The sequence below is a fragment of the Eptatretus burgeri genome, chromosome 8, assembly GCF_056783735.1.
Source record: "Eptatretus burgeri isolate ZD-2024b chromosome 8, Ebu_testis_v1, whole genome shotgun sequence".
NCBI classification, from domain to species: Eukaryota; Metazoa; Chordata; class Myxini; order Myxiniformes; family Myxinidae; genus Eptatretus; species Eptatretus burgeri.
Genome location: NC_140968.1, coordinates 14,775,181 through 14,786,714, shown reverse-complemented (window position 1 = coordinate 14,786,714; position 11,534 = coordinate 14,775,181). Strand labels below are relative to the sequence as shown.

Below are 11,534 nucleotides of genomic sequence, written 5' to 3'. Positions count from 1 at the left end.
TCTCGGCGGGCGCAGAGTCTGCCACAAACTCACCCTGCCCCACTTGCGCACAGTTAACATGACGACCTGTGCGCTCTCAAAAAAGGCAGGCGTCGGCGCTCGCGAAAAACATGTGCATAAACATTGCTGAGAAAAAATAAGGGCGGGCGTCAGAGCTCGCGAAAGAAATGTGTGTAAACGTGTCTGTCGTAAAGAAAAAAGCTTCCCATAAGAGAGGGGATCTATTCTTTACCCTTCTCAATGCATCACGTTTAAGATCCCATTAGACATGGGGATGGGGCTAATCTGAACATGCATATAAAGAAATAACTGTCTTAGGACCTGGATGTGTGGATGCATTCATCAGACCGGATTCTAAAATCCGTAACACTATATAAATATGTATATTGTTACGGTTCTCGGAACCACATGCATACAACATACAGTTGTCCCAAGTCAGTTATTTCATTAATATACATGTAGTTAGGTCCCTACCTTTTGTCTAGTGGGAAGACCAGGGAGTGTGTTGCGATGGGCTGTAGTTAGGATTAATAAATCATTTTTCCCCTTTTATTTTATTTCCCCTTTTATTTGATCCACGATTCCTTCATCTCGCTTGCTACCCTCGTCTCGTCTCCTAAGCCCAAATCCCGACTGGCACTTTGGGCTGGACAAGCGTTTCTATCCGCTGTCTACAGAGACTCGTTTTCTGAGGCAGAATCCTGAAGTTCGTTATAGTAGCTGCGCCACCATTCACCTTCCCAAACCCAGACACGGTGGTGTGGGCAGTCCTTACCAGTGTCTGGCCGAAACCCTGCCCAGAAAGGCGGACCACATGAAGGCCCGGTCCAATCGGGACGGACAATGACGTCGGCTTCGCCATGGCTCCACCCCGAACTCCGTTATCTATAAAGTATGGGACAATCCTCAGAGTAGAGTGGGATGCGAGGGAAGATTGTCGTTGGATTTGAAAGGTCGCGGTTGGTTTTTGAAAGGGAGAAGTCGGAGTTGGTGGATGCGAAGGACCTCGACCAAGCCTCTAATCTGGTCCTGCCCACTGCTCATCTCTCGCCTCTTGGACTCCACCAGACACGATTACCACATGTGCGGTTGTGGACTGAACTGCACAGCTTTTGTCGGGTGCCGCACCACGGAGCACCCCTTCCCTCGAAACGCTCAGGTACCAAAAACTGTGACCTCAACTCCTTCCCTTCCTGGCTGCAAAAGGTCCCCTTTTCTTTTCATTGGGTTTATTTTGTCTGAGTGTGTGTCTGAGAGTGTTGGTGCCTGTCCGTTACATAAGCCTGTGTAAGATATTTATTGTTGTGATTGTTGCTTTTATTATATATTCTCGTGTCAAGTCTGCACTGTGTCCGCTTTTGTAAGCTGTTTGTAAATTGCCGCACCCCACACCTCTCATCTTCTCCTGCGTAACATACCGAATAAACCTTTTTCCTGTGCCACATGCTTTTCCTCGCTTTATTATAAATAAATAATTGTGGAAATGCTCCCAGCTCGTCTTTGTCTTTTCCTCCATTGGTCCAGCATGGTTCGGATCTGAGTTTAGCTGGGTCTTTATTCCCGATAATCCGTTCCTTCTCGCTGGTACGTCCTGGGCAGTGCCGCTTGACTGCATCCGATCCAGAAAGGTAGTAGTTGGTAGTTGGTAGAGTGATCCGGTTTGGGCAAGGCGTACCGAGGGCGTGGTTCCCCCGTTGTTGAAACCGCGTGGTTAATTAGGTAACTTGTTTCTTGACAGGACCCTACACCACGCGGTTGAGGTATTGGCGTCCACGGTCGGTTAAGCGACCCACCGCGTCACAGAATTATCCGTGAGCGACGGCCTACAATTCCAGGGAGTCTGGTGGGAATCGACTTAGTTTCCCCAACCTCGTGGTCGTTCTCTGCCAGACCCCAGCCCGTAAGTATATATATATATATATATATATATATATATATATATATATATATATATATATATATATATATATATATATATATATATATATATATATATATTGTTGTGGTTGAGGAAATTCGCAAACCACCATTCAGGTCCCGTAGGTGAGATATCTCTGTAAGTATATGTGTAGTTAGCCCAAACCCGTTGTTTGGAGGGAATAAATGTGATTCATTCGGGCTGCGACCCTTCAAGATAGCCGTTTTTCTGTTCTATCTTTATTTTGAACCAACCACGTCTCAACCGCCATCACACAACAACCACCAACCGCAACGCCGCTTCACAACAACAACAACAACGCCAACAGCCACGACCTTTACCGTCACAACTCGCTCTCGCAACCATCGCATCACCGCCATTCCAAGCGTCACCGTAGCCAGGGACCACCACAATAAACCCTCCACCACCTTCACCTCTCCTCCTTCTGCCGCCATTCCCGCACTGCTTGTGGGCACCGATCCTGGACTCGTACAGGGCGTGCGCCGAGCAGCGGGTGCAAAAAGCGGCCTTTCCGGGGAAGTCGGATCAGGAATGATTCACGCCCACTTTTGTTCCGTCCTATCAGCGAGCGCAGGGCGATTTGGCCCCGCCTCCAGGCATGTCGAAGTAGAATCGATATATGCAAATTCGAGGATCAGGAATGATTCACGCCCACTTTTCCTCCGTCCAATGGGCGAGCGTGGCTCCGCCCCCGAGCCGATCCTGATCCGAAAATCTGCATATGGTTTCTCTTGCTGACTATAAAGCGCCGAGCGTGGGGCGAATCACGAGAGAGAAGAGTTTCTGTTTCTGGCTCGAGTAGAGAAGAGTGTCTGTTTCGGGCTCGAGTTAGAGAGAAGTTTCTGTTTCGGGCTCGAGTTGGAGAGGTGCGACAGCGGCAGCGGCAGCGAGTGAGTTTCTGTTTCGGGCGAGTGGTGGCGGCGGCGGCGAGTGGCAGCAGCAGTCAAGACGGGTCTGGAGGAGAGTCGGTCTGTCGGGGTTCGGAGTCTGTCGGGGAGCTGCAGAGAAGAGAAGCCGGGAACGCGGTCGAGGGCGCAGTGGAGTCGCTCGTCGCGGGACCCAAGCAAGCCAGCTATCCTCTTTCCCCAGAGCATCAACAACCCCCCCCCCTGTTTCCCCCCCCCCCCGCGCTGAGATAGTGTGAAAAGGGGGGCCCCCGTTCCCACCCCATTCCAGGCAGTGCCAGCGAGGCCCGCGGAGACCCGCGGAGGAGCGCGGAGTCAGGGCGCCGCCGCCATTTTGCCGGCTCATCACAAGACGGGTAGGCTCTGCCCGGTCTCGCGCCCACAGACCCCGTCTGCCCCCTTGTAGTTGAGGGTGGCCCCTTTTTCTTTTGATTTTGGAGTATATGTGTTGTCGGCGCCGTCTGTAAAGTAAAACTGTGCAAGTGTTGCCGTGTGCTCGCGTAGTCGGTAGTAGATCTGCATTGTGTTTCTTTTGTTGCAATTGCTTTTGGTGCATAATTGTTGTGTTCCTTTTGTTACATTTGCTTTTGGTGCATAATTGTTGTAATTGTATATGTGTGCTTTCCGTTTGCCGTGGAATAAATGTGAATTATGTTGAACTGTTTTTCCCGTTTCGCTTCGTCTTTTCTTTAATTGAATCTCCATCTTACTTCACGTAAAGGGTTGGTAGTGGGCTAAATACGCCCAATAATTAATCGGAACCGTCGAGGTTGGCGATAACACCGCTCGGTTATCCCGATAGTACGGAACGGGTCGCTTAAAGTGGCCCGTGTCCGAAGTCGACCTGCGGCGAGGTGCGATTGCCCGGTCTACCCTCCGTGTGGGTACTTAGGTAGGTCGAATTTGGCGAACAACCCTATCCCACGCGGGGGGCCGATTGGCACGATCGTGGTGAGGCCGAAAGGCCCACCCGTGACTAGTTCCCGGCGTTAGTCCGAGAGGGTCACGACGGAATTGTCCGTCCGGTGGGCGACGTGCCGCGATTCGAGTTACGCGGCCGCTCGCACGCCGGCGGGCGCGAATCCGCAACAATATATATATATATATATATATATATATATATATATATATGTATCTATATGTATATGTATCTATATATCTATATGTATATGTATCTATATATCTATATGTATATGTATCTATATATCTATATGTATATGTATCTATATATCTATATGTATATGTATCTATATATCTATATGTATATGTATCTATATATCTATATGTATATGTATCTATATATCTATATGTATATGTATCTATATATCTATATGTATATGTATCTATATATCTATATGTATATATATATATATATATATATATATATATATATATATATATATATATATATATATATATATTGTGACGTCCACGGGACTTGAACAGTCCCGCCAACGTAGAATGAGCTGAAACGATGGAGGCGATTTATCCTTTACAACCCAAAGATGGCGGTTCTAATCTCTCTACCGCAAACGGGACGAGGAAGGTGGCACGAGTCGCTTTTCACTGAGTTAATGATGTTTATTTCTCTAACCAGAAATAATAAGACTCGGCAAGAGGAGGGATCCGGGGCGATTCGACGGGATGGTGGTGTGGGTTCGGGCGTGGGGAAAACACAGACAATTCCAATGAATATACAAATCTCAAACCCTCGAAGGCGCCAGGTACACACACACACACACACACACACACACACACACACACACACACACACACACACACACACACACACACACACACACACACACACACACACACACACACACACACACACACACACACACACACAAAACGTAGCTGGTCCTGGTGTTAAGGCTGGCCCGTGGTGCGGATGCAACAGCCCCTGGATTGGCGCCGGACAAGCTGGCATTGCGCTCGTCAGGGGCAGGAGACACAGTGGTACTGTCAACCTCCTGGTGTCGGCCCAAGTCCGCTCACAGCCTCCAGGGAACCAGTTCTGGTGCCAAGTTGCAAGCAGGAGAGGGAGGCAGGTCCGCCCGCCGTTCGACCCCGTACTCAGAGCCAGCAGAACCCCAGAGCCAACTGAGCTGAGGCACGAAGCACAGCAGGGCCTCGAGACACGATGAAAACCAGGATCGAATCAGCGCAACAACCTCCACCAAAACGGTTTTTCTGTACCGATCTTCTTCCTCCTCGCCTTTTCCCCGAACAGAGCCTTTTTATCCTCGAGTCCTCGTCACTTCCAATCGAGCCGTTTTTATTGGCCCTCCGCCGTCGCCTTCCGCCAATCGTGATCACGGGGCGGAGCCATCCGCAGCACTGTCCTGTGACGTCACGGCAAGCCTCCAGGGAATACTAAAAGGGGTTTACGCAGACACACTTCCCCTATCCCGTATCCCTATCTAATTACGTGACAATTATCATTTCCCCCTTGAAGAAATGGACATTTACTGGACAACTTATCACCACTGAATTGCTACTTATTACATCGAGATCCTGGTACACTCGAACAGCATGGCATACCTAATTAAACATCCTAATTACCCTTTGAATGCATACCCCCCCTCAAACGTAACAATATATATATGGATACAAAACAAACACAACATAATAGTGACCGAAGCTTTTCGTGCTGCACTCTTCAGGGTAAAAATCGCAGCAAATGAAGAAGGAAGTGAAGGCGCGTGCTTTATACGCAGATCTCAATAAGGTTGACGCTGATCGGTTCAACTATAATGACATCACGGTTAATCCGAATGCCCATTGGTCGGCTCATCATCTTCACCTCGAGCTCCCATTGGCTGGAGCAGAGTTCGTCTGATTGACGTTTGCAACCACATCCTGGAGAGAGGAGGGATGGATTTCTCCAAAGGTCCATTCACCATTTGTTACCGTACTTCCCTTGATCTTTCCATCTTGAAAGAGACACAGAGATCGTACAAATTCCTTTTGACGACATAATATTGGATCGGTGGTCAGGATGAAGGTTGCTTCAAACATACGTAAATGAAACGTACTCCGACCACGGCTCAATATCCTGAACATATCTGCATTGTACTGGTCTGCACAGATAGGGTTGGCAACCAGGTGTTGTGCAATGGCAGATGAAGCAGGTACAGTGGCCGGTGGTTGCTGGATATTTCTACATGCTCGCACTGGTTGTGTTCTAACCCTCACAATCTTTCTTCGATTCGCCAAGGGGATGTGTTGTTTGATCCGATCAACCAATATTCGTGTTGTGCGGCCCACTTAGTGTTTGTATCCCACGGCCCACTTAATCTTAGTGTTTGTATCCATATTAAGGTTGTGTAGTACCAAACATCTGAATATTGTCTTTATCTTTTGGGACTTTTCGTTTCGACTTTTTTTTTTTGTTATTAATTTTTTTTTTTGCCTAAAACACTCCTCGGGGCTCAAACATGAACCTCTGAGAGTTTGATGAAGATCCGTTCAGCCATCTCTGAGAAAAATGGCGACACACAGACAGACATACAGACACACAGACACATAGACAAATGGCTCTCCTCTAGTATAGATGAACAAAAGAACACAATATGTAGAAACATTCCCGTTTCTTCCACGTCACAGGCAGGTCGGTGGTCTGTTTGTTATTTTTTTCTTTTTTTTAACCATCTCTTCTGCAATATTGCTCCCTCCAGTCCTCTGACTTTGCCAACTTCACCAGGATGCATGCATTCTTCCAGAGTAACCTCCTCCTGGTTAAACTTCCCAAATCCAGGCTATCTGCAGACCTAAACTTTATTCCTCAATTATCCCATCTAAGGAAGCACCTTTCCGAGGATATCCTGGCCGACTCTTTCCTCCAGGACTTCAAGCAAGCAGTGCACCGCCAACTCTTGTTATCCCCAATTCTGACTCATGATCTTCATTACCCCCATGAACCTTTTTAAATCCAACCATCTTGCTAGCTAATTTCAGTGTTTCCTCCCCTCCTCCACTCATCTCTTTTCCTGTTCATTCAATCTCTTAAAGGTCCCATGTAATTCAAAAGTTTCTGGTTATTTATATATTAACTTGACCTTCCTCATGAAGAAATCACCCATGTTTCTTTTTTTAAATCAATAATGGGATAATTAGACCAATATTTTGAACATTTGTAGTGCTTTTCACAACTTGCTATGCCCCGCCCCTCAAAAAAGTGGAGTTCAGCGAACCGCAGGTCACGTGACCGTTGACGTCATCTCCAGAACGCGACTCGCTCAGAGTCGATTGATGAGACGTCGTGCGCCGTATAAAGTACGTACAAATGCATTGTGCACATGTGTTTGCAATCTCACTGATCGTCTTAATTCCTGTGATTGTTTCATGAAAGTTTTTGAGAGTTTTAGCCTTACTTTCAAAAATTCCTGCAAGATGTATCATAGCAAGATGCAGCAATACAAACAAAGACGGTGTGAGCCTTCATGTATTCCCGAAGGATGAGAATATTCGGAGAATATGGACATCTAAAGTGAAGCTTACGAGGGGAAACTGGAAAGGCCCCAGCGACACGAGCGTCATTTGCAGCGCCCACTTCGAAGACAGTGACTTTAATCATGGACTCTATTCGCTGTTCAGTTTGAAGAAGTCGAGGAGGCTGAAACCTGATGCAGTACCCATCATCAAAAGCAATGTCGTCCGATAAATCCATCGTCCGTCCGACTAGTCCGATAAATCTGACGTGCTGTAGCTTTCTTTTATTATTCTCTTTTCTTCATTGTTTTCTACTGGCGCTACATGACGACAGTAGGAATGAAATAAATAAAAATGCAACAGAACGTCAGATTTATCGGACTACTCTAGATAATTGTGTCGCAAGGTGTGTTCTGCACACAAGTTTTCACCGTATCCGGACAGCGAGATTGCTTCGTTTTATGCGCGGAGAGATACGGCCGATGACATGGGCTGGCCTTGCTTGCGATTCATTCGCCGTGGAGCAACATGCCCGCTGTGTTGCGCTGGTCACGTCACGTCACTAAAATATTTCTGATATCGAGCAGTATGCAAGTCGAATTTACATTATTGAATTACGAATAGGATTTAGTCTAACCAGTTGTTATTGCCAAGTCTTCCTTCGATGTCCTCCCGATCATTATGAACTCTGGGAATTTCATCACAATTTTCCTCTGCTTGTCCTGCTTCGGGCTCGAACTGGTAAGGCCATATTTCATTTCCAGCTGCCTGAACTTCACCTCCCGTGACTACGTTATCCGACAATTCTCCATCTGATTCAGACCAAAATCCTTCATTTCTCTCACACTCACTGTCGCTCCCAGACAAATCAAAGTCCATGTCATCCATTATTCAAAACCAAATGTTTGATTTTTTTTAAAGCAGAAATGAACGAAGCGTTTGAGTCGACCAATCGAATGTGGAAACACACAGGAAGCCAATACAATCACGTAGACCACAAACCCGAGTAATTTACGTGCAGCCTTTGTTGTTCTGGAGATGACGTCATGTGGGTTACGCGTCGTTCAGTAGATTTCGGCAGAATTTTTAGGGGCGTTCCCCAAGAGGTTTGTTTTTTAAATTTTACATTTTACAGAACGAGTATTGTGAAAAAAACATTGTCAGATCAGAAATCATGATGAAAAACTCCTATAGGACATATATATATATATATATATATATATATATATATATATATATATATATATATATATATATATATATATGCAATTTCAGTACTTTTCAGTATCATGGGACCTTTAATGTTTGTCCCACTGTCAGTTCTATCTTGCTCTGTCTGCCATGGTCTGCCAGGTCCCACTGACCTTGCTCCTTAAATTAATAATTAAACCCCGTCGTGGATGAATCATGGAAACCGAAGTTGAGACGGGTTTACCTATCGGCCTCGACTACATTACGTACCTACCGAGGTGTGGAGTGGCGATTAACACTTGTTTAACGAAGGGGGATGGGGGGCGGGGATTTGGAAGAGGAGAGGATTGCTGGAGTAAGAAGGGTGAGGTTGCGAGGATGTGCGATTAAGAGCAGGAGAGAGGACAGAAGTACACGTGGAGGGAGACATCAATGTCGTCATCCTGCGTACGTAATATGTACATGACCCATTGCAGAACGGAACATTATATTCACATTGCTTCTCGGCAACACAGAATATGACCAACAGAGGTCGCACTCGCTCTGTGTCGCTGACGTTCTGACCCGATACCAGGACACTGGGTCTCATTTCGCCGACCAAGGAAGGATGCCAGGCTGAGTCAACCCCACCAGGTGTTAATTCAGCAGAAAAAGCAGCGCTGAACTCAGGACCCCAAGACCCCAAACCAGCCAACCGAACGACGAAACAAACCCCATGTTTGTCCGTGCAGACATTAATCAGGCGAGTGCAGTCATTCCTCAGGAAATCATGAACCATCATATGGGGGAAACACGACCCCGTGACAGAATCACCAACAACGACAAACTAAAGACTTACCAGTCTTAGTTCTTTCATTATTTAATGAAAAGGGGTCGGGCAGATCGAAACACCCAGGCATCCCGCAGAGTAAGCGAGTCACCATAAGGACGACCTGTACCCGGTCAAAAATTTCTCTCACACATGGGGTGAGGACTCGGGCGTCACCCCGAATCGTTGTTTTCCTTACTCATTAGTTTAAGGCATAAGGGGCACAGCCTTTCCCGTCGACTCATATAGGCACGAGCACCACCTTACATTCGTGGGGTCGAGTTAATGATATGCATGTTTTGGCGTGACGTCATGCTTACGTTGGTGCGACACGTGACTGCGATGACGCCGGGGGAGTGTCGTTGTTTCAGGGCATCTTGACTTCCTCGAATGGGAAGTACTGTGTGTGTGTGTGTGTGTGTGTGTGTGTGTGTGTGTGTGTGTGTGTGTGTGTGTGTGTGTGTGTGTGTGTGTGTGTGTGTGTGTGTGTGTGTGTGTGTGTGTGTGTGTGTGTGCTACATACGTTAATCTTATGCATTTTAAACGACCTACATTCGGACAATGTTTGCCTGCGACCAATGACTCGGGCCATCTCTGTTGATAACACGGAAGAGACCACACGGTGGGGGTGGTTCATCCAAATGCGAAAGAAACGAGTGAAACCAATGGTGACGGTTCAGTGCCGGGTGTGTTGTCGGGATGGATCAGGATGATGAGAACGACCAAGGCCCCGCTCCACCACTCCCCTCCACCCGTGAGGTGTTAAACTCTCGACTCCTCCCACCGTGTCGACACAAACCAGGCCTCTCGCTCCCCAAGTCGAGAAAAAAACCCGCCTCGATATATATATATATATATATATATATATATATATATATATATATATATATATATATATATATATATATATATATATATATATATATATATATAGATGTAAAGCCGGCCATCCTTTGGAATACACATTAAGCCGACTATCCTTTTTCTTTCTTTTTTTTGTATACATTGTCGAGGCTCCTATGAGAGCCAACACATAACGCACAGCAAGGGTGGCATGAGACAAGAGGGGAGGGAGTGGAAAGGACAACAGAGTGGAGAACAGGGACATTAGCAGATCTGTGGAAGGGAGAGGGATGGAGCGGGGAACACGGGGTAAACAAGATGGACATCGCAGGGACTTTCAGGAAGGAAAGCATGGAATTTGAGGGAGGTGGGTTTGGGGTGGATTAACGGGGGTAGAAAAGATCGAGGTTTTGGATGGGGGACGATAAGAGGTGGTGGTGAACAGCTGCAACCACTTGTCTGATTGACACATTTTTCATGGTTGAAGCGACCCCCCATGGAGAAGCTCTCCAGAGACAAACTCCCCTCTGGACACATCAGGTGGTAAACTTCCGTCCAGAGACAAACACCGCCCGGACTTGTCCAGAGACAAACTCCCATCCGGACACGTCCGGAGGTAAATACCATCCAGCCATAACCACTGTCCGGATATGTTCAGAGACAGAGACAGTCATAGAGAGAGAGAGAGAGGGAGAGAGAGAGAGAGAGAGAGAGAGAGAGAGAGAGAGAGAGAGAGAGAGAGAGAGAGAGAGAGAGAGAGAGAGAGAGAGAGAGAGAGAGAGAGAGAGAGAGAGAGAGAGAGAGAGGTGGGGAAAGTGAGAGGTGTGGGAGGAGGGTGCTGCACTGTAATGGCAGGGGGTACAGCAAGGATGGGACAAAGAGAGAGAGAGGGGTGGGGGTCAGGGAGTTATTGGAGGGAATATGTTGGCTTTATGAACAAAACACACACACACACATACACACACACACACACACACACACACACACACACACACACACACACACACACACACTAGTGCTTGGTCGATATTGGAGGCAGTTTGATTACTGGTTACAGTACGTATTGTATATAACACAAAAACCTTGAGTAGCTTTCACCGAAAAACAACGCTGTATTTATATAGACGTTTCAGGCATATGTTCACAAACAGTAATCTTTACAAACAGTTGTGTGTGACAGGTGGAAAAAATTTTGGCTTGGTAATTTAGTAAACATCAATACAGTAAACTGCTTGGAAATCAGGTATTATTTTACAACTCGCTCAGGATGATGGAGCACGAATCACTCGCTCAGGATGATGGAGCACGAACCACTCGCTCAGGATGATGGAGCACGAACCACTCGCTCAGGATGATGGAGCACGAACCACTCGCTCAGGATGATGGAGCACGAACCACTCGCTCAGGATGATGG

General features: G+C 46.8%; 1 non-coding gene across 1 annotated transcript; it reads right to left on the bottom strand.

Moving 5' to 3' along the window:
• Positions 1–9,343: 9,343 nt before the first annotated feature.
• LOC147021164 (U12 minor spliceosomal RNA) lies at positions 9,344–9,493 on the bottom strand. Its single transcript, XR_015061384.1, has one exon. It is a non-coding gene; the product is annotated as a U12 minor spliceosomal RNA (small nuclear RNA).
• Between the last annotated feature and the right edge of the window lie 2,041 nt (positions 9,494–11,534).